The 22,661-nt window shown below is 35.4% G+C and overlaps 1 protein-coding gene across 12 annotated transcripts in view; it reads right to left on the bottom strand.

Moving 5' to 3' along the window:
* Positions 1-22,661, bottom strand: part of TENM4 (teneurin transmembrane protein 4) — a 1,584,659-nt gene that overhangs the window by 761,184 nt on the left and 800,814 nt on the right. The window lies entirely within an intron of this gene.

Here is a 22,661-nt window from a genome sequence, read left to right as displayed (position 1 = left end):
CTCCCTCCTTCCCTTCCTACTTCCTTTCCTTCCCCCCCTCTCATTTGCGTCTCTCTGTGTCTCTGTCGGTCTGTCTGTTTCTCTTGTTTTCTATTCTGTTTCTGTTGTAACAATGGACCCAAGTTTCTTCGTGGAATCATTTAGGATGTTTGGGCCCATGAAATTTATTGGGTATATTATGTCCCAGGAAAGGAAGTTTGAAAGAAACTTGATGTTTTTCAAATAATCCAGTAAAGAGAGGACTCAAATTCTTCCATTTTCCCCTATTTGGCCCTTTGATCTTCAGCTTCTTCCATCTCCTCTCTTTATTTCAGTTTTTTTTCCTCTGGGTCTTCAAGTCTACAAAGAGCCCTCCCAGCCTCCAATCCTCCCACCATATGGTCCCTTTTCTGTTGGCAACTATGATGTGGTAGACCGAGACCCAGATAGCTAGTGGCAAAGGCAGGAACAAAATACCATCTAGAGAAAGATAAAGGAATGCTGAGAGGACCAGAGACCATACCATAGAATGGTTGAAGAATCTGGGTACACTTATTATATCCTTGGCCAGGCCACCTATGGAGTTATAAGTTCAGTTCTGGGTTGGGTTCAGTTCCTTGTTGAAAGGACACTGATAGGGCAGAAAGAATTCAGAGGCAGTCAACCAGGATGGTTTTTATTCAGTCAATTCCAGCATATCCGACTCTTTGTGACCCCACTTGGGGTCTTTTCTATTTTTTGAGTGGTTTGATATTCCTTTTCCAGCTTATTGAACATATGAGAAAACTGAGGTAAATAGGGCTAAGTTCCTTGCCCAGTCAAAGAAGAATTTGAATTGTGCTATTTGGTCTAAAGGGCAGTATTAGGAACAATGAGTAGAAGCCAAATAGAAGGGTATAAGTAAGTGAAAATAATTAGAAAAAATAAAAATAAAAATCCAGGTTGCCTCTGAAAGTAGTGGGTGACTCCTCATTTGAAGTTTTCAAGTGAAGACTTCAAGACCTTTCAGAGAATTTAATAGTGGTAATTCTTAATCAGGTATTAATTGGACTGATAAGGGGTTTAATTTGGGGTTCATGGACCAAACAGATTTTAGGAAGTCTATGAACTTGGATGAGGAAAATAATATACTACTTCTACTACACTTGCAGTCTATAACTTATAGAGTACAGACCTTGATTGGTAGAAACTTATTCTTTGGGAATTATCTACTGATGAAATAATAAATGCATGCCTTTTCTTATACTAGGTTTTATTATATCCTTACCTATTAGGTGGCATAGTAAATAGACTTCAAGATTAGGAGTCTGGAAGACTTGAGTTCAAATTTTACCTCTGATATTTAATAATAATATAACCTGGGTATATCATTTAACCTCTCTCAGTCACAGGTTTCATTTATAAAATGGGGGCAATAATAGTTCCTGTTTCCAAAGGTAATCATGGAAAAGATGAAATTTTATATATATATAAAACATTTTACAAACCTTAAGGTCCTATATAAATGCTAGCTATCTCTATTGAGTATCTACTGCGTTCAGGGTTCTTGAGTAGAGTTTTTGTGAGTGATAAAAAGTTTATATCCATAGTGCCTTCTCTCAAGAAGCAGTAAGTCTAATGTGGGAATGAAAGAACTTATTTTCTCCTGAATTAGAACACCAAATTATATACCATCACATCTGACCTATCATTTATCAGTTCTAATTTATATTCTTTTCTCCAGGCAAAATGTATTTTGCTTTTGAAGGAAAAAAAAAAACCAAAGTTTACCCTATGTCTATTTAGTTTTCTTGAGCTTAAATCTCAAATTTGGATGATTTCTGGGAAATTAACTGGAGCAATCAGTGTCAGCTTTCAAATATTTTGACATTTTGAAGCCTTAAGCTATCATGTAGTTAAACATGACTCCTAAACACATCTATTCAGTGTCCTTGTTAGCCATCTAGTCAAGACCCTGAAGAAAGGAATAAAAACATAAAAAACCTCAAGCATAGGTCCACTTTAGTTTTTCACCAGGATTATAGAAAGAATGCAATTATTCTGACAGCTTGGTAGAAAACAAAAACCTAAATTCCTGCATGATCTGGCCCAATTCAATGAATTCCAATCCAATCTAACATTTACCAAATGCTGAGTATTTGCAACCCACGATATTTTGTCCTGCTTGAAATATAAACATTATGAAAGAATGCATTCCTGTTCTCTTGGGGCTTATATTACAGTAAGGATGATATCCACAGGTAATTTACATACAATGATACAAAAACTCACTGGAAAGGTGCAAACCAAATGCTTTGTGAAAACTGAGGGACAAAATAATTCCCAACAGAAGGAGACAAGGAGGACTTCCTAAAAGAGATGGTATGGCTCGGGTTTCAAATCTCAGTATATACTATATTTCTCAGCCAGATGGAGCCAGGAAAAGGCTCAGTTACTGGATGTGGTTCAATACCCATGCTAGAATGGAAATGATTATGCGTCAATCATTCATTGGCCAACCTCCACAAATAAGTCAGAGGGCAAATGAAGTCAAGAGACTAGTAAGAAGCACAGGCCAGACAAAAGAGGTTATCTATGAGATATAGAAACAAAAAAAGCAGCATTTTGGGAGCATCACAATCCAGTTACAAAGTGGGTAAGCATAATGAGGGTCAAGGAAGCATCCACAGAAGTGGGCATCCTAAACAGAGCAGAATTTGTTTCAAAGAGAATATATTTTAATTTTATTGACTTAGGACTCTAGTGTTCTTTGAAAATTATTACTTGATAATAGCTAGCATTACTTTTGTAACTCATATAGCATTTTGCCTTATAACTCTTTAAAGTCATGGATCTAAACTTTTTTAATCTGTCCAGTCAGTGCATACTCTTTAAAAATAGCTTTTTATTTTACCAAATACATGAAAAGATAATTTTCAACATTCACTTTTGCAAAACCTTGTGTTCCAAATTTTTCTTCCTCTTTCCCCTAGCCACCTCTCACAGACAGCAAGCAATGCAATATAGGTTAAACGTGTAATTCTTCTAAACATATTTCCATATTTGTCACGGTGCACAAGAAAAATCAGATCAAAAGATAAAAAAACACGAGAAAAAATAAAATGAGCAAACAACAACAACAACAAAATGAAAATCCTATGCTTTGATTCACATTTAGTCTCCATAGTTCTCTCTCTGGATAGGGATGGCTCTTTCCATCACAGGTCTATTGGAATTAACATGGCACACTTTTAATAAAGTTTTCAAAGTCATTTTGTTTCATTCAGTCTGCTCATACCCAAGAGTAGCAAGCTCCCTGAGAGCAGGATTACCTCAGTCTTATCTAGCACAGTGTAGAGAAACCAATATGTGCTTAAAATGTGAAGGTTGATTGAATAGTTTGGGGGTCTGTGCTAACCTCATTAGTTTTATGCAGACACTGATAGTATTTGGAGGCAATAGAAATCCTTAAGCTTATATTAGGACCGTGAGCCAATAAACACTTATTAAGCACTTACTGTGTGCCAAATACTATGCTAGGAGCTGGATCAATTATTGTATCTTAGATTCAGAGATGTCCCTAAAGGGCAGTGAGTAAAGTTATTTCATTCAATAAAGAGGAACTAAAGCCTAAAGAGGTTAAGTGACTTGCCAAAGGTCACAGAGCTGATAAATATCTGAAGTGGTATATGAATCCAGGTCTAACTGATTTCAAGTCTAGCTTGGTGACAAATGGTATCTGAACCTCCTCTGTCAGAATTTGCTGACACATTGTATATTCTTGGAGAACTGGTTTTTAGGATTTGAGAGAAAAATTAGAAGGAATTTCAGAGGTCATCTAATGTAAATTGAGTATTTTATATATGTAGAGACAGAGGATCAAGGAACTTAAATAATTTGTTTCTGATATTAAAGTGTTAAATCTAAGCCCATGTTCTGTGACTCTAAACCCAGTATTGTTTCCACAAGACCACAAACACTTGATCATACTCCATATTTTGGTCTTCATTCCTTTTCTTAGTCTTATTTTCATCTCTGAAATCATATCTATTCTTCAAGGTTTCAGACTTTCCTTATGAATCCTTTTGTTTCTCTTTCATGACCATGCCTCTCTGATTTATTATAGATTTGTTTCTGTATATGTCTACCATTACTAGATGAATCTAATCTCTTCCAATAAACAATAAATGAGTTAGGGAAATTAATAACATTTTAGAAAAATTATATGTGATACATCTGGAAATTATTGCATGGAAATAGAAATTATATAAAAATTAATAATGTCTTAGATCATTCAGACCCTACATATAAGCAAACACAGAAAAGAAGAAATAGTAATACCTACTTTGTTGTCCAAAATGTAATAAAATTTATTAAAGGGTCATTAAAAATATTAAAAATCACAGAAATAAAATAATTTAAAAAATTTATTGAGTACAGAACAAGTCATAGAAACGATGATTTCATGAAAGATAATGACCACAAAACAACACACCAAAATTCTGAGGAGGCATTCAAAGCATTCCTTTGAGAAAAAATTTATATTTTTGTAAATATTTTATGTGGCCTCCAAAATCACATAGTAGAGACCATGATTAAAAAGGTGAATCAGGAAGATAGAAGTTTATCAAAAGCGACTCCATTCCATTAGAGATCTGTTGTTTGTGCAAAGGACAGAGAACTTTTAATAACAGTATAATATGTAAGTCCAAAAATGTGATTTTATGCTGCATTAACAGAAACATGGTGTCCAGAATCAGGGAGGGGATATCCCCCTGATTCACAATTATTGTGTCCATTTTGGGGCACCACTTTTAAGGAAAGGCATTGACAACTTAAGTTAAATCTGATGACTGATAATCACCATGAGGGGGGGAACTAGAAGCTATGCCACAGAAGGTTAAATATAACTAAATGTGAATAGTTAATTTGGAGAAGATTTAAGAGTGCATATTACTGTTTTCAAGTATTTGAAGGGTTGCCAAGTTAAAAAAAAAAAAAAAAAGAGTCAATTTTGTGATGGCCAAAATATGGCAGATTTAGCTTCCAGAGAATGAATGTCTTCACTGCTGGGAAGCAGAATGGTTTATCTGAAGACATTGCCCAACCTGGAGGTCTTCAAATGACGATTAGATGATGGAATTGTTGGGGATGATATAGTAGGGATTTTTGTCCAGATATGAAGTTTTCATTGGGATTTTTTTTTGTCAGTTTAAGGTCTATGGCTATGAATTTTGCACTTAAAAGGCTTGATTTTAAATAGTCTACTGCATGTTCTGACCTTGTTCTCTACATCCCATTTACTACACAAGAGGGAATATGAATAGTCAGATATTTCTATCTTCAGAGCACTGTATTCAACAGCAACTTCTTTTCCCAAGCAATAGCAACAGGTCACATAGGTACAGCTCTTAACAACTAGAGAAGTACTTTCACATACATTCACATTTAACTCTTATAATAACCCTGAAGAGCAGATTGTACATGTATTTTTAAAAATTCTGTTTTAAGGATGAAGAAACTGAGACTTAAAAACTTAAAGATCTTGCTGAAGGTCACATAGCTAGTAAGTGGCAGACTCTAGGCATGAACCCAGGTGTTCTTATTTCAAATTCAGAGCTCTTCCTTCTATATCAAGCTGCTGTTCTAACAGAGAGAGGGAGATGACAAAGCACAGGCTGGGATTTCTACCTCAGTCCTTGGTTACCATTTTCAGATTTCTCCATACACACAGTACTCTCTTTGGAATGCTTAATTTATTTCCAGCAGGTTGACTGAATGTTTTTATTAACTATCTATGCTGTCAATCATTTCCCACTTACAGGGAAAACTTTTAGAGACAGTCATAAGGAAAAAACCCACAATTCTAGTTTTAAAAACTATTTCAATAAAGTATTCTTTCTCAATTATCATTTTCACTAGATCACAGCTAATGTGTACTCAGATATTTGAGGCACAAATATATGTATATATATATACATATTTATGCATATACATTCTCCAATATACTAATATTACTAGCTAATGATTATGTAGTACTTGAAGATTTGCAAAGTACTTTACATATGTTATCTCATTTTATCCTCACAATCACCCTGGGAAGTAGTTGTCACTACCCATTTTACAAATGAGGAAATGAAAATAGGAAGAGTTTCAGTGATATACTTACAGTCATCCAGCTAATAAGTATCAAAGGCTACATTTGAACTCAGTTCTTTCTTACTCTAATGCTCTATCACTATGTCACCTAAGAAGAGAGAATAAATGTATATACTTAGGCCTTTAGGGCTGTAAGTTTTTGATCACGTACATAGTGACAGCTAGATGATACAGTGGATGAAGCACTGGACTTAAAATCAGGAAGACTCATCTTCATGGTTCAAATCTGGCCTTAAACACCTCTTAGCTGTAAGATCTAGGCAAATTATCTCACTATGTTTGGTTCACTTTCTCTTCTGTAAAATGAGCTGGAGAAGTAAATGTCAAACCATTCCAGTGTCTTTGCCAAGCAAACCCCGAAATGGGGTCACAGAAAGTTGGACTCATCTGAAATGACTAAACAAAAACAAAAGTATGTGTGGGTGTCTATGATTACATTAAATTTACTTTAAACCATTTCATCAAAATCATTTTTAATCACTGAACAAGGTACTAAAGATATGATACTACTGTCTTTCTTTAGGAGGAAAATCAGATATCCTGTTAGACAAATCTTTTTGTAAAGGAATCATTGCAAGGGATGCCAATGAGGAATATATTTTCAGATGGAGTCAATATTTAGATTTGTTTGATTTGACTGTATTTATTTGTTACAAAGGGACATTTTTGGGTGGAGGAAGGAAATGATAGAAAGTAAATCATAGTTGAAAATGATAGAAAGTTAAAAAAAAACAGGAAAAACCATTAAAAACACATTGGGACCCCCTTCCATCCTTGCCAAAAACTAAAATCAAGCCAGAAGGAGAAACAAATAGGGAAAATCTGTTATTACTGTGTTAATTTTCATGTACTGCATATTTAAGAAAATTATATATAAGTTCATGACTTCATACACAACTCTCTTTTTAGTTTGGTGTTTGTTGACAAGTGTTAAGGTCATAATAAAATGATTTTTTAAAAAGAAATCCTTTTAACCCAATTGAGTTTTAGATTGATAAGATAAAGCAGTAGACAAGACAATGGAACTAAGCTCTGTTAGGATCTTTGATTTAATACTGATTTAATTTTAAAATCTGATACTAATTTTGTGACCTTAAGCAACTCATATACTGATTGGATGTGAGAAATAAGGGAGGGGAATTTATTAACTCTAGGGATGCTCAGATTATCCAAAAGGACCTTCCACTAAATGGGGTCCTTCTCTGTTCTTTCGACATTCTGGGCTCTAAGACACCTTCTACCTCCATATCCTCCAGTATGCTCAAAAGTACCTTTCAAGTGTAACATAGAATGTTCTAATGATCCTTTCAGTAATAACCTCCTATGTCCTAACGTCCTTTTCAGCACCAACACTTTGTGTTCAATTTTCTGACATTTCATTTTCTAATGTCTCTTCCAGCTTAAACACACTATGAGTCTACAATAGGATATTGGTGATAATGAGACCTAGGCTGTGAGGTGGCAGATTCAGTCTCTAGTTTTTTCCTCTAGGTTGCTGTAAGTTTGGCTCGATGGCTATCAATTTCCTTCCTAATCCTAGCTATATCATCTTCTTTGCGAATATGATGAGCATGTACAATGACTCCCTGAAGCCTTCCTTGTGTGTTCTATCCTGCATCATACTTATCCTATGGTTATTCATTTCTGTCTGAGCCCCATTGTTATACTGCAGGTTTACTGAAGTCAGGGACTGTAACTTACTCCCAACCAAGCACAGAATTTGGTGCATTGAGGACATTTCATAAAAAAGGTATTGAACAAATAAATAATCAGAGAAACAAGAGTTTCTGAAAACAAAGGGATCTGGATGAGAGCATGAATAAAGAGAAAGAAACATGTAGAATTTACCATATAGGATTTGTCTTCCTTTGATTCATTTCTTATATTTTGCTCATTCATTCTTCAGTTACATGTAACTCACTACCTCTCAAAGTCATTCAACTTACTAGGCAGCTTTTATTGGTAGGAAAACTTCCCTTACCAATAGGCTAAAATTGGTGCAAATAACACCCACCGATTGCTCCTATTTCTGCCTTTGGGACTAAGCAGAATCAGGCTTTTTCTCTTTTCACATGACAAGCCTATCAAATAATTGAAGACAAATGTTCTGTTCTCCTATTTTTTGTCTTCTGATAGAATCACAGATCATGGCACTGTAAAATGTAGAATCGGAAGAGATCATCTAGCTTAATTGCCTGTTTTTACAAATAAAGAAAGGAAGATTCCAAGGGTTTAAGTGACTTGCTCATTGTCACTTGTGAGTGACAGAGGTGGGCCATGTCTCCACTTCCTTCAAATAGTCTTCCAATAGGATGCTTATTTCCAGTCTTTATTTCATTCTAATGCTGCACTGCTTTGGACATGCTCCAGCTTATTAATACCCTTTTAGAAATATAACACCCTAGGCATGATAAATATAATACAACTATGCACATGCAATTACTTTAAAATTCTATAATAATATCAATAGTGATAATAATGGCTAACATTGTCTTTTAATGTTACAAAGAACTTTATAATTATTGTTATTTGATTCTTCCTGAAACCTTGTGAAGCGGGTGCTATAATTGTCCCCATTTTGCATATGAAGAAACTGAGACTAGGTGGCGTGTTATGTGTCATATAGCTAGTAACAGATCTAATGCATGCAATGCATTACTCAATGGAAAGAGCAATGGCTTTAGAACCATTTCTGCCACTCTCCTCTGCCACTTATTGTATCTGCAACCTTGGAAACATCACTTAATCTTTATAAGCACTGACTGATTCTTCACCGGTAAAAAAGAGAGGATTGGACTCAAAGAAATCTAAGGTTCTCTTTAGCTCTAAATTTACAACCATATGAATTTGAATGTTGAAGCAGTGGAGAGTAGTTCCATTTAATTAGCAGCTAAGAGTCACAAGAGAAGAAATTAATATGAGATAAATTAGGTGGAAGTCATATTGTGAAGGGTTTTAAATGACAGTGTGAAGACCTCTTAAAGTAAGGGGTTGGTTTGAATTACTTTCTATATGTAGAGCCATAGAATATTAAAGAAACTTTGGTAACCATCTAGTCCTAGAATCACAGGCTCATTAATCCAACTCTTTTTATTTTACAGATGAGGAAACTGTGGTCAAGAAAGATAAATGACTAGGTCTAGATCACATTCTTCTAAATGGCATAATCATGATTCCATGATTCAAATCAAAGGTCCTTAGCTTCAGGTTTTGTGTTACTTCTATATTCTCCAGTCCTATACAATGGTAAAAAGTTTTACCCTACGTAAGCAACAAGTAGTTCATTTGGAGTAGGACAAGGTACTGAACTTGAGTGAGGAGAGCAGGATTCTCATAACTGTGCAACCAAGTGATTGAATGACCATTGTTAAGTCTATTCAATTTCTAATCACAGGTTCTTAGAGAAGGAAAAGATTGCAAGGTCCATCCAGTCCAATGCTCTGCCCAGTACATAAGGTATCTGGAATAATTTTATTGGGCAAGTGATTGTCCCAATGTTATTAAGATGTTTCAGGGACAAGAAACTTCCTCCTTACATGAAATCTTAGAACTAGTTGTGGTATGTGATTGTAATAGACTATTACTGTACTATATAATGTTGAGTAGGATGTTATTGGAAAAATCCTGGAAAGACTTACATGAACTGATGCAATGTGACGTGAGCCAAACCAGAAGAACATTGTACACAGTAACACCAATATAGTAAGGATGATCAACTACGAATTCCTTAGCTATTCTCAATAAAAAAGAGATCCAATACAATTCCAAAGGACTCATGATGAAAACAGCTATTCATATCCAGAGAAAGAACTGATGAAATCTGAATGAAGATTGAAGCATGACATTTAAATTTTTTAAACTTTTTTGGGGGGATCCTATGTTTTCTTTTATAGCATGATTAATATGGAAATAAGTTTTGCATGACTGCACATGTATAACCTATATTAAATTGTTTGCCATGCCAATGAGAGAGGTAAAAAAGAGCAGAGGGAGAGAATTTGGAACTCAAAAAATGTAAAAGATGAATATTTTAAAATTTTTTAGATTTATTTGGGAAAAATAAAATATTAGAAGGAAAAAATGAGAAATTCTATTCTAAAACTGAGTACTTCTAATTTTTATAAAAGTTTTCCTCTTACTAAGTAGAAATATGCTTCCTATAACTTTCTTCCATTGATCTGGAGCCAAGAGGATAAGAATGAATTATCATGTCAATTTTATTCTCAGAAAGAGAATAAATGACTAAACTTGACCCTGGGATGCCTTTATAGCATGAGGAATGGAGTATATCATCATCACATATTTTAGCCTTCAGATGTCTGGATCTCATGCAATACCCTTAGGGAATCAAGGCATATAAAACCAAAGGTGGTATATAAATGTTCAAGACAAAATGAGCTTTTTCAGAAGGAATCAGAAATTCTTACTACTTGCTAGAATAGACATTTTGAGTTGACAGTAGGGGTAAGGAAGAAAATAATACTTAACTTCTATGTCATGTTTTTGATTTTTCAAAGGGCTTTCAAGTACATGACTTATTTGACCTTTAAAATATTCTTGCAAAGAACATATGTGTTGTTATTCCCATTTTAGAGACAGAAAATTAATTGCAGCAGGTTTTTGTGTTGAAGTTTTCTGACTTCATTACCCTTGGTGAGGCTTCCAACCCAATTCCAATCCTGATCATCAGGGAAGCTTTGATCAGCTCTGTCTTACTGACCGAGGTTGTTCACCCCTCCTTAGACAACTTGGTAGCCCTCTGCTTGCAAAGATTCACCATACTGGTGTGAGGCATATGACTAATTTTGGCCATACTTTACACTCTGAATTCAGCCTCCCAAAGAGGAAATACAGCCATGTCCTGCCATGCCCAGTTACAAAAGGATTAAGACATTTATCTGAGTACAAAAAAGTAGTATTCACTATTGTTCCTGGAATAAATTGCTTTGAATCTATTAATTTATTCATTTGACTTGACTTCTCCTAAAATGCATATATTATTAAGCATTTATTGTATCTAATGTTTCCTTAGAGAGCCTGATTATCCAGCCACTGACTTCCGTGGAAGATTCTCTATGCATACTATATTTACATTTCAGGGAATGTCATTGGAAGATTTTTGGTAACCAGATATTTATAGGAAAGTGGTACATTTCTATGAAATCTTTAAGCATGTATCTAGATCCATTTTAAGCCCACTTCTAGATGCTTTCAATGTCCAATGACACACACATTTATATGCTGTGATATTGAATCTTTGTGCATCCTGCTCTAATTGTCAAGTTTGAGATTCAAATTAATGCATGACTAGTAAGAAAAGGTAGATGGGTTAGAAATCCCATAATAATCAAGCTGGAAGGAACTTAAAGATCATCTTGCCCAACTTAGAACTGAGCAGGTTCTGCCATGGATAAAATGACATGCAGCTATTGTTTATAGATCTTTCTCCCTCTCCTGGAATGATGATGAACTCATTAATTTCACTTTTAGAAACCTCTAATTTTAAAGATGTTTTTCTTACATTGAGATTAAATCTGCGTCTCTGGAATTTTCACTCATGATTCCTGGCTCTACCTTTTGGGGCCAAACATAAGCAGTGTAGTACATACCTTTCACAAAGATATTTACTAATGTTCAAATCACAGTTTAATACACTAATGGGCAAAAAGACATCTGGATTATAACATAATAATACCTATTTCCCAGGATTGTTGTGATGATCAAATAAAAGATGTATAGAGAATTTAGCACAGCCTGGCACATGGTGAGTGCTTAATAACTCCTTCCTTCCTTCCTTCCTTCCTTCCTTCCTTCCTTCCTTCCTTCCTTCCTTCCTTCCTTCCTTCCTTCCTTCTTTCCTTCCTTCTTTCCTTCCTTCTTTCCTCCCTTTCTCTCCTCCCTCCCTCCCATTCTCTTTCCCTCCCTCCCTCCCATTCTCCCTCCCTCTCTCCCATTTTCCCTCCCTCTCTCCCATTTTCCCTCCCTCTCTCCCATTTTCCCTCCCTCTCTCCCATTTTCCCTCCCTCCCTCCCATTTTCCCTCCCTTCCTTCCTCCCTTCCTTCCTTCCTTCAGAATGAACTCTTTTGCTTTTCTGTGAATTAACAGTTCCCAGTACAGTGCTTAGCATGTAGTAAGCACTTAATATATGTTCACTGACTGATTATTGTCAGATGAAATTCGTGAATTGATAAATATGCCCTGCCCCACAATGATAGTTCACTCCCTATATAGTACTGCTGCTGTTTGGAGCAACAGCCCACAGTATTTACAATAATCCCTTCCTCTGGGGATTGAACAGCTTGATGTCTAAGAATAGCTATTCATAAGCCAGAGCATATACTTCAAGAAAAGTGTCACACAGGGGACAGATGTGCAGCTCTATGATGACCAGTACCAGCTTCATGGTTTTTGCCATGCTGTCCACTGATGAGTTTTTAATATTTAATCTCCTGGTCAGAGAGACCAGATTGGGCTTCCTAAATAACCTATTGTCAATAGCAGTTTGAATTAAGGTCCAAGTCCAAATGCAATGGGTTGCCATTGATTACCTCTGTGCTATTTCTCCCTCTGCCTCTCAGTGACCTAAGACAGGCTGCGGGTGTACTTTAGAGATTGTAAAGAGGAGAATCAGTCTAATTCTACTTTTCAGCCTGAAGGAAAAAAATGGTTCATTATGGATAAAGTGAAAAAAATGCTGAATGGTGAGGATGAATGTGACTGTCTCCCGGAGTGAAGCTATTTCTTAGTAGTAATCTAGGTCCTTTGTAAATGCAATAGCATACCCCTGGGAAGAAAACCCCAAAATACCAAATAGATTTGGTATCAGGAGCTAAAATCTAAGGCATAGATAATGGTTATCAAAAATCATCCAAATATAAAGAGTTATATAGGTAGGAAAGTTAAAATGTACATAGTCCAAATTATGCATTTACACATTTATACATAATTTATATTATATATACATATAAAATATGTTACCATATATATTATATAAAAGAAATATAATGTCCTGAAAAGATAATCATCCCTATTTGAGCTAGATAATCACAGAATTTTGAAATTAGAAAAAAAAACTTGGGAGACCAGGGGCTCTTAATTTTTTGGATATATAATAGGCCTTTCTGAAAGTCTGGTGGAACCTATAAATCCATTCTTAGAATCATGCTTTTAAATGCATAAAATAAAATACATAGGATTAATAAGGAAATCAATTATTTTGAAATCCAATTACCAATACATTAAAAAAGGAAACAAGTCCTGTTAATTATTTATTAGGTATCAGAATTGTTTTTAGCATGAAGGCCTTTATATACTTGCCAAAGAATGATATTAATGTGTTTTAAAGAAAGATACAAGTTTATAAACCCTAGGATAAGAACCCTGAACTAAAACAACTTTCAACTCATGCTGGAAGATTTTCTATAGCATCTATGATTGGGGACCTTTTAGGATTTCACTTAAATTTTTAGCAAGCATAGTAATATATAACTTACTATTTAGAATCAAAGAACCTTGGGATTTCAGAGCTGGAAAGGACCCTAGGGGTCACTAAATCCAAAACCCTCCTTTTCCACATGAGAAAAACCAAAGCTGGGGGAGGAGACATGACTTTAGCAAAGTCACACTATGAATCTGGCATGTAGCTGGGATTAGAAGCCTCCTGACTCAATGACCAGTGTTTTTCTACTAAAAGTACAGAAGCACTTCTATATTTACAGGCTATGGACGTTAACAAAAGTGTCTCAGGGGAGGAATTCAGGTTAATTACTGTGTTTGTTTCTGGCTTTTGTGTGCATATCAGCATTTGGACAGGGTTTCTATTCTGGGCAGTTCAGCTCAGGCAATCCTGGAACTTGGTAAAATGCAGTGCCAGAAATGTCTTCTGAAAACCTACTGCTACACAAATGGACTTTCTGAAAGTGAATTGAAAGTCTTTGCAATAAACAGAGGGGCAAAACGGAGAAAAAAATTCTCACTTTCCCCCCATAGTTGTCTATCCTTCAATTTCTGCTTACTAATAAACTCTATTCTTTAAGGCCCTATCTTTCCCCTGATGCTCCTAAATGGAAATGGCTCCCCACTTTTGATAACAAAATCAGTTAAACAACCAATTTATCAACAAACCAATTTTTATTAAGTATTTATTATGTTCTAGGCACTAAGCACTGAGGATACAAGAGAAAACGGGAAAACATGCTCTACTCTCAGAAAGCTTATGTTCAAATAGGAGGGGGGGGAAAGATTTCCATGTAATTATAATGCACAAAATACAAATTAACCTTAGAGGAAAAGGCATTGACAACTGAAGGAGATTAGGGATGGAAAATGACAAACTGAGTCTTAAAGGAACTTAGAAAGAAAACATTCCAGTCATGGGGATCAGTGCAAAGGCAAGTTTAGGTGAACAGACAAATATGACTATACCACAGAATGCAAAGAATGGAGGAATGTATAAAAGGAAAGGACCAGGTTGTGGAGATTCAAATTCCAAATAGGATTTTATATATGATCACGATTATAGGGAGCCACTAGAGTTTTCTGAATGTGGGGGGAATGTGTGTGTGTGTGTGTGTGTGTGTGTGTGTGTGTGTGTGTGTGTGTGTGACAGAGGCAGATAAGAGACAGAGAGGCAGAGAAGAGAGGAGGAAGAGTGAGAAGAGAGAAACACACACACAAAGAGAGAGAAACAGAGAGATGCACATACAGAGAAAGAGACAGAGAGATAGTTAGACTTATGCTTTTGAAAAATCATTTTGATGATTCTATGGAAGATAGATGAGAGAGGCAAGAGGCAGGAGAGAGAGAAAACAATTAGGACACCATTGCAGTAATTTATTTGAGAGGTAATAAGGACTTGAAAAAGAGTGATTATGGCTATACAAATGGAAATCAAGGAACACATGAGAGATATTACAAAGACAGACGTAACAAGATTGGACAAATGATTGGATGTATGGGGGTTTGTGAAATTGAGAAACTGAGGATGACACCAGAATTGTGAGCTAGGTAAATGGAAGAATAATGGTCCTAGACTCAGATTACTTTTGGAGAAAATATAATGAGTTCTAGTCTGGAGATAAGCTTAAGAGGTAAAAAATTCTAGTCAGAAAATACCTAAAATAGAGTTTAAGACTAGGGATAGATACACAAATCTGGGAGTTTTATGCAACTCTTGCTAAGTACTCAAAATTACATTATAGTTTTGTGTGTACATGTTGCTTCTCCACTCCCTCCCCATCACTAGAATATAAGCTCACAATGGACAGGGACAATGTCTTATAAAAACTACTCATCCTTAAGCTGTTATCAGAGGGCACCGTACCAAGATCTGGTACGAGACAGTAGCTTCAGGATGAGAAGATCTAGATTTGAGTCTTATTTGACATTTAAGAGATATATACATATGTGTCAGGCACATAATAGATATTTAATAAATATTTACTGATTGAATGATTTTACCTGTTAGGGCCCTACTATCTTCACTAGTTATATTTTATTAACAATGACACTTGGGAGGCAGCTAGATGGCACAGTGGATAAAGCATTGGCCCTCAAGACAGGAAGACCTTAGTTCAAATCTGGCCTCAGACACTTAACACCATCACTAGCACACCCCTGGGGTTAGTCACTGAATTAGTTCTAAATCCGTCTAATTTTACTGTCATCTACCTCATATTTTTTCCATCATATCCACAAATATAGACTAAGTGACTCAAATGCTTTGCTGAATTTTTGGTTAAACTAAATTTACAAAATTCCTTTTATCTGTCCATAAATCCAATAATTTTGACTAAACTGGAAAGTGCTATGGAAATAAACTATAGAAATAGAAAGATACTAGATGTTTAATAGTGTTTGTTGACTGACTGAATGAATAAAAGCCACTCTACACAGAAAGAAAACAAATCTCCTTCTTTCCCCTCTGGTGATGAAGAGGCAATAAAATCTGCTCTGTCATTAGCCACAAGTCATCATAATGGGGATCTGTAATGTGGCAAAGGATGAGGGTCCTAAGGCACAATGCTGCAACAATCCTGTGTCCCCAAACAGAACTGTCTCTCCTCTCAGATAATGGGCTTCCTTGTTAGACACTGATCATAATGCTTTCCAGCTCTCAATATTCACTGCCAAGGGAGCTCTCTGGTCTTGCTCCAGTAACTGAGAGATTGGTTCCCCGATTGCTATAAATACCGACCTCTTCATTTGCCTTTCACGCACACAGGAAAAAAGAAGTGGCAGAATTGCAAAGGACAAGGCAGTGTTGGCTTATAAAAACAGTGGCCTGGGAGTCAGGAGCCTTTGGTTCTGCCATTTTCTGGACCTTGGAAGAAAGTCCCCAAATGTTCTAAACCTTAGTTTTCATAAATGCAAAATGAACAGATTGTAAAGGGTAAGATTTAATATGTTGCAATGCTAATATTTCATGCTGTATGTTCTATCATCCAAATTGTAAGACTACTTCCATGTCTAGAATTTGAATGCTTTCTTTTTGTATTCATATTTTATACACTGAGGTCCCCATATAGTTATGTTCTAGAGTCTAAAGTTTTTTTTTTCAGATATAATATTGTCTGTTTTAACATACTAAAGACGTTCAATGATTTTTAAAAATCAGGGATGCATTTGTTAGATTTAAATACATGTAAAACTTTCCCCTTTCTCTATTGGCTCCAATATCACTAATAATAATAATAATTATATATATATATATATATATATATATATATATATATATATATATATCACTTTAATGTTTGCAAAGTGCTTGACAAATATGAACTCATTCTGTCCTCACAATAATACAAGAAAGTAGTTACTATTATTACCTCCATTTTTTAAAATGAAGAAGTTGAGGCAGAGAGAAGTTAAATGACTTACTTATATAGCAAGTAAGTGTCTGGGTCTGGTTTTGAATGCAAGTCTTCCTCACTTTACTCTATCCACTATGCCTCCTAGTTGTCTATGAATATGAAGAAGAAGTGGGCTGTTTGATATGACAAGACCTGGAACTGATTCACCATCTGATTTTTGGAAACAGATAGGGATGTAATTAACATAAAAGAGCAGTATTATTGATTCTCCTGTAAAAAAACATCTTACAGTTATAGGGTACTTTAGTATAGATCTATGCTACCACAACATTATTGTGAGGATCACATTAGAAGTATTAATATTATTATTTTATAAATTGATAAACTGAAGTTTCTCAAACGTGACTAATAGAGAGGAAAAAGCCTTAGAAGAGAAGTTAAAAGATGTGAACTCTAGGTTCAGTATTGCCCACTGACCTGGGATAAGTCACTTATAACTTCTCTGTGTGTTATATTTTCCATCTGCAAGAAGACAGAATCAGACAAATTGATCTGTATCTTCATAATCTAACAGTCTACATTCTCTGCCTCAATAGCTGATAATTCACATTGTAGCATTAGCTTTCAAACATGTAAGTTGTAAGGACAAAGATGACAAAGCTAGGGGCTTTAAATGTTAATAAATGTTAGAATGAAAAATGGGCTAAATTGATTAAAACATGAAATTATATAGAAATAAATAGAAAGTCTTGCAGATGGGATCCAAAAATCAACTTCACAAATATAGGGTGTGTATTTGGGGGTGAAGCATGATAAGAAAGAGATGACAAGACAATAATTCTTTTTTTTTAATTAAGTAATTTAACTTGCCAAATCTAAATAGAATATTTTAGGAAAGATGTTAAAAAGCTAGATAATATACAAAGAAGGATGATAAAATGATGAGAGATCTTGTGGCCATGCCATACAAGGAGTAATTGAAATAAGTGGGGCTATTTAGCCTGGAGAAGAAATGTCAGATAAGTATGGGAGCATATTCAAATACCCAAAGAGCTGTCATGTGGAAAGATGGTTAAATTAGTATTCCTTAATCTGAGATGGACAAAAAAAAAATATTTGGGGTAATAAGTAGAAGCTGAAAGAGCCAGATTTTTGGTTTCATGCAAGGGGGAAAATCTCTTAATAATTAGACCTGTCCCAAAGACAATGGGATGTTGCAGAAGATAATGAGTTCCCCAGTTGCTGCAGACTTCAAATGAAGACTAGATGAAAAGTAGTGTGAGATGCATTTGAGTAGTGAATAGAAAACAGAATTGGAAGTGAGGAACCTTGGGTTTTAATCCTGGCTCTGACATTCATTATTTGTATCACAATGGGGGATTGATAACAAGTAACTGTTTCCTCCTTTATAAAATAGGATTAGTAATTTTCCCTAGGACTGCTGCAAAGAGAACAATGTGCAATCTTAAATTCAGGAATTTGGTGTCTATGAAGCACCATGAATATGTATACTCTATAGTTTTGTTAATACCCTTCCTAAATGTGTCTGAGGAAGGATGCTAAAAGAGGTTAGGAAGCTCTCAGCAGTATACTAACAATATTCCTGTATGTTAATGCATTCCTTAGGTTCATGCATCTCACATTACCATAGTTACTTAACATTCTTCTTCATGTTTTATATGTTCAGCTTCCTTCTTGTTCCTTAAATTGGGCATTTCGTTTCCAGACACTGTGGCTTTGCTCGAGTGATTTCTCATACCTGAAAAATCCTTCCTCTCCCCCTTTGTTCCTTAATATCTTTAGTTTCTTTCATGGTTTGGCTCAGATATTTTTACTTTTGTGGGACCTTTTCTGCCTCCCTCCCTTCAGGTGAAGGCCTCCTTTCTTCTTTTAATTACCTTACATTTACTGATCTTGTCATATATCCATTAGCAGAATATAAGCTTCTTGAAGGTAAAGATTGTTTCATTTGTATTTTTATATCTCCAGTGCTTTGTACACAGTAAATCATTACTACTTGATGAATTTTATTTCTATTTCTCTTCTTACTCCCTAAAAATATCTCTTTTCTTTTCATGGAACTAGAAATTCTTCTGGAAATGGAAGTTCATTTCTTGTTATTCCTTCCCAGTTTCACAATGTAACTAAATTCTCCCAAAGGGAGGACTTGATCAGAATCAAATTTTATCTTAATTTCTCCAATATTCTTCCCCATCCTTCAACAGTCAACTGAAATGCCACCTTCTCCAGAAAGACCTGCCCAAGGATCCAGTCAAACATGATCTTTCCTTCCTCTGTCTTTTCATAACACCTTGCTCCATCCTCTTCACATATGGCGTTTGGCTTTGTAGTATAGTTACTGCCCTTGTTTTACATCCTCTTACAAAACTGTAAGTAAAGTCTATGAAGGCAGAAATAAGATCTTTGACATCATTTAATCCAATTTCACTGATTCTATTATATGCTTATTATGTATAGGGGATAGGTGCCAGTGAAAGACAAAAAGACAATAGTGGAGAATAGTGGCTCCTTTAAGGATTTTCCAGCCTATTTGGGAGTGGAGAGGAATGTAACATATAAACAGAAATGCTAAATAAACACTATACAATTGGCTGGTGATTGGAAAGGGTTTCAGGTGTTACCAGCCCTGAGTCCTTGAAGGAATAAGGGATGCCAAGAAACTAGATGAAATACACACACATATCAGGTCACAGGACAATCAGAGCTTCATAAATATTTCTGAATGAATGACTCTCCTAGCTATGTATAGGCAGCCAACTATAGTGGAAAGAACCTTCAGTCAGAGTAAGAGGAACTAGTTAATATTCTAGTTCTTCTTATTACCATCATGCTCTTGGATAAATCTTTTCTTTTGGGGTCTCCAAATTTCTTCATGGGTACCATATCTTTCACTTTATATGGAAATGGAATTTCATCCATTGGGTATTCCCAAAGAGACTATTCTCTTTACCAATGCATATCAACATTATCTCTGCCTTCTAGTCTTAAAGAGTTGCCAAAGGTACTAAGAGGTTACAGTAATAATGTCAATACTAAGAGTCATACAGTCAACATGTGTTTGGAGGCAGACCTTGACCCCAAAATAGCTGTCCATATATTGAACCACTTTACTTTCTCTGACAATAATCATAGTTTTTTGTTTGTTTGTTTTTTGCTTGTTTGTTTTTTGCCAATTTTCTTGATAATGTCCTCTAAATGAGCTTATAATTCAAGCTGTCATGTGTCAATGTGGCAAAAAGGGATAGCATTTACTGGTTACCATCAACACAAAGTAAATTGCAAAATGGCCCTTTAGCTTCTTGTGTCCTCCCACTTCTGTGGCAGAATGTAAGAAATTGGGATAATAGGTTCTAAGAACAGTACAATTTTGTTTTTACTATCTCTAAAACACTAAATTAATTGTTGATATTCTAAATGTGAGACCTAGTTTATTTAATTATCAAAGAAGTGACATGCTGCTTGAAAAACTGAATGACATCAGTATTGACATTCTTGCTATAAATGAAGCTGGAAGACTTCAAGAAATTATAGTTAAGTGGAAATACAGACTGTGGTACTGACTGATAAATGATGACACAAATACCTATTCACCAGGTCATCTTTGACTGCAGTTGCTCAGGGAAAGAACCTGAGAGATCACCTAGTCTTTCCTCTTCATTTTCCAGAGAAGGAAATCGATTCCTCTAATATGGTGTACAGGATTTCAGTAGTTACTTAGTAAAATTGAGGCATTGCATAATAGATACTAATAGTAACAACAATAGCTATTACAATTAATATGCTGCTTTGTGGATATAAAGCATTTTACATAGATCTCATAGATTATCTCAACAATCTTATAAGCACAAGATAGAAGGTAAATTATTTGTTCAAGGTCACACACTAGAAAGTACCAGAGCTTAGAAATGAATCCTGGTCTTCTGGTACCAGACCAAAAGCCCTTTGGATGCCAAGTATGACATAATGGCGGTAATGCTGGACTTGGCATATCAAAACCTGAGTTCACATCTTGATTATGCTACTACCAATATTACTAGTTTTTCATCTATGAAATAGAGCTAAGATTCCTAGAGCTTTTTTCCCTAATAGGGTTTCTTTAAGGAAAGTGCATCATATCACCATACACTTCAACAACAATACTGTATGAGGATGTATTCTGATGGAAGTGGAAATCTTCAACATAAAGAAGATCCAACTCACTTCCAGTTGATCAGTGATGGACAGAAACAGCTACACCCAGAGAAGGAACACTGGGAAGTGAATGTAAATTGTTAGCACTATTGTCTATCTACCCAGGTTACTTATACCTTCGGAAGCTAATAATTAATGTGCAACAAGAAAATTGGATTTACACACATATATTGTATCTAGGTTATATTGTAACACATGTAAAATGTATGGGATTACCTGTCATCGGGGGGAGGTAGTAGAGGGAGGGGGGGGGACAATTTGGAAAAATGAATAAAAAAAAAGGAAAGTGCATCATAGACTTAACAGCATCATAGAAATGTAGTGAGTTATTATTCTACAATTGAAGAGCATATGTTTCAATTTCTTCCGGTACACCACCAGTTTAATAGGAAAAACACTGGTTCAAGTTCTTTTCTAACTTGTTACCTGTGAAAGGTCAGTTATTGCCTATCTCTGAGCCTTAATTTCTTTTAAAATATTTATAATTTTATTTTTTATTAAAGCATTTTATTTTTCAAAACAGTGGACAATTCTTCATCATTAGCCCTTGCAAAATCCTGTGTTCCAATTCTCCCCTTTCTCCACGCTCTCCCCTAGATGGCAAGTAGTGCAATATATGCTAAAATGATAGAAATATATATTAAATCCAATATATGTATATTGGATATACAATTATCATTGGGCCTTATTTTCTTTACCTGGAAAATGAAAGTAGAGGGATAGGTGATCTCTAAGGTTCCCTCTAGTTCCAAGACTACAATCTTATGATCCTGTGCCTTCTCAGGGCTTAGTTTCCATTTTGCTGCCAATTTGTTTAATTTCCTTGTGAAGTTCATGGTGGCTACTATGTGCCAGGCACTATGCTAAGCACCAGGGATACAAAGAGAAGCGGAAGACCATCCCTGTTTCTTTTTTTGGAACTTACTATCTAATAGTAAAGATAAAGAAACAAATATATACAAGGTAAACTATTCTCAGAATAAATAAGAAATGATTAATAGAGGCAATTGAGAGGGGTTGGGGAAAGCTTCCTGTAGAAGGAAAGATTTTCTCTGGGACTTGTTTGTCCTTTGTTTTTGAAGAGGAGGGAGATGCCATGACATGCAGGTGAATTGGATTTAAATGAGAGAAGGCTGTACAAGACCATCTGCCTCACCTTCCCCGTTCGGAGACATCTGGATCAAGTGGCAAGATGTAGATCAAGACAACTGGAGATGGCCCTGGATGAAATGGGAGACCTTGACCTTGTAAAGCCAAAGTCTTCTACAGGTCTCAGTTTGAATGAGTTCAACCTTCCAATTTTATAGATGTGGAAACTGAATCACAGAAATATTAAATGACTTGTTCACCGGGCATGCAATAATTAAATGTCTAAGGACTGGATATAAGGCATGTCCTCCAGGCTCTAAGTTTGGTGCTCTATTCAAAATACTATGTTAAATCCCAAATTGCAATCTTAGTTTTTGTAGAAGAAGAGAGAGAAATGAAGTGACTGTCACTCTACTACACAGAAAATCAAC

The sequence above is a fragment of the Sminthopsis crassicaudata genome, chromosome 3, assembly GCF_048593235.1.
Source record: "Sminthopsis crassicaudata isolate SCR6 chromosome 3, ASM4859323v1, whole genome shotgun sequence".
NCBI classification, from domain to species: Eukaryota; Metazoa; Chordata; class Mammalia; order Dasyuromorphia; family Dasyuridae; genus Sminthopsis; species Sminthopsis crassicaudata.
Note: the sequence above shows the minus strand (reverse complement) of the source record. Positions and strands in the feature narration are given on the sequence as shown.